The sequence below is a fragment of the Myotis brandtii genome, unplaced genomic scaffold, assembly GCF_000412655.1.
Source record: "Myotis brandtii unplaced genomic scaffold, ASM41265v1 scaffold274, whole genome shotgun sequence".
Taxonomy (NCBI): Eukaryota; Metazoa; Chordata; class Mammalia; order Chiroptera; family Vespertilionidae; genus Myotis; species Myotis brandtii.
In genome coordinates, this window is record NW_005360425.1 from 5,276,463 (window position 1) to 5,278,575 (window position 2,113).

Sequence of the window (2,113 nt, forward strand, 5' to 3'; positions counted from 1 at the left end):
CAGAAGGGATACTTTATAAAATATAAAAATCAATGTACCATCTCAAGGTCAGGCTCAGTGACAAAAACGCACCACCTGAACCTGGTAAAACATCGACTCCTCGCGGCATGTTAGCTGCTTATAAAAACACCAGCTGCACTTTCCCGTGATCCACACAGGAAACGTTCATGAAAGTCAAGCAGAACAGAGACGTCCTTCAGCTGTTACATGAAGCCTCGCAGTCGTGCAGAATTATGGACAGAAAGAAAAGCATGATGGTTGCCCCAAGCCGAGCCAGGCTGAGTCAGCCCTGGGAAGCCTGGCTGGGGGACCACAGGGAAAGCTGCAACACTGAGTCAGGAAAGTTCCACTGTCTGATACGGGGTGAGACCTGTCTCTCCTCGTGGCCTTTTCCAGCTCACCGGCTTTGCTAAGAGGCATCTCAGGCTTCGAATGCAAGCGATTGTCCTTTAATGAAAAAGCTGAAATGCTTCTGGTCCTGGAAACAGTTCACGATGGGTCCTCAAGGCAAGTGCCAGGCATCAAAGCAACTGAAGGGCCATTTCAGAATTCGAACCACCAAGTCACTGACCCAGGAGTTATGTCCAGCCTGAACACGCCTCACAGGAAGACCTCCTTGGCTCTGGGCTTTTGAAGTTCATGTGGCTTTTACATCCAGGAAGCACTGCACAGTTTTCCCTTTGTAGAGACTTCGAAGTGGATAAAAATTCATGATGTTGCTGAAAAAACAAACAAACAAGCAACCACAACTACTGAGGTTGGCGTTCACACCTGACTTTTGGGTTGGCATCGGGAAAGCCGAACTGAGCGGTCAGGCTGTAGGAGTACCTGAGGGGATGCCGCCGCACTAGTCGATGCTAACGAGCTAATTGACGCAGTAAGAGCTGGGCAAGAAGTGCTCTGCTCGACGCCACATTCCCGAATGGCCCCCTGGTTTCTTTTTCCAAGTTGCCCATATTTACAGGTTTCACAAACACCCCCGACGTCTTCCTGGTGTGCTTGGCAACGAGGAAGTTCATGGCCATGGCGATGTCGTCGCAGTTTTGCGTGTCACCGAGCAGGGCGGACGCTGCGCTGCCTCTGGAGGAGCTCGAGGTCCTCGCTGCTGGAGAAGGAGGCCCGTCAGCACCGCGGAGCATGGGCACCGTCCCCCACGCCCGGCGTCTGCAGCTCAAAGCCTCGTAGCTGTAGATGCCCCACGCGGTAGAAACGTGCTTGCTGGGGACAAACCCTACAAGTTCATCAGGAAATCGCTGCCAAACAAACGGAGAAAAGCAAAAACGAGGTCCGGGGCGCTAAGTAGCGTGTCAACACCATTAACACCGCCTGGGGCTCCAGTGCAGGGGAGGCCCGGAGCCGATTCTCATGCTGTTGGTCGTCGGGGGTTTGAAGCTCAGGGCACGGGGTACGGCCCCAGAAGTCCCAGAAGTCCCCCCGTGGCTTCTCCCCAACATCGCTCCACACCACGAGGGCCCGCGCCGCTGCGGCACCGCCGGGTGGTGACTGAGCAGCCGCCGCCGCAGCCGCAGCAGCTCCGACCTGCCGTCGTCCGCAGGATGCGAGGGCGGGAAGCCAGGGGGACGGGGCCTGGGACGTCACCGCCCGCCGCCGCGGGAGCATCGCGCCGTCCTTGTGGTCGGGAAGGAGAGTGGTCGGAGCCCCAGCCGCCAGGAACAGACGAGGCGGCCACCAGAGAGGGCGGAGCACGCGGTGCCCGGCGCTCCGCCAGGGAGTGTGCAGATGTGGCAACCCCTCATCACGATAGTTCACATGATTCCCTGTGGCTTCAGTGACAGCAACAGACTCTCTTGGCGCTGGGACAGCAGAGGTGGCCGCGAGCCACCGACGTGTTTGCTTGCAGTTCGCGGGCACAAAATGGAAGGGCGTGTCGCCGGCTCACTTGTGCGTGTGCGTGTGTTTTGCTGGCGGATCCACGCGAGAGGGGGGCGCCCCACTTCCTGTCCCACCGCACCCCGAGCCAGTCCTGCTGGGCTCCGTTTCTTCCTCCAGGCGACAGTGGGGGTCATTCAGGGGATGCACCTGACCTTCCCCACAAACTCCGGGAAAGGCGCCCGAAGGCGTGTCCCCAGGACGAGGCGGCCCTGCGACCGCC

General features: G+C 58.4%; 1 pseudogene; it reads right to left on the reverse strand.

Moving 5' to 3' along the window:
• Positions 1–222: 222 nt before the first annotated feature.
• LOC102244129 lies at positions 223–1,595 on the reverse strand (annotated as a pseudogene).
• Between the last annotated feature and the right edge of the window lie 518 nt (positions 1,596–2,113).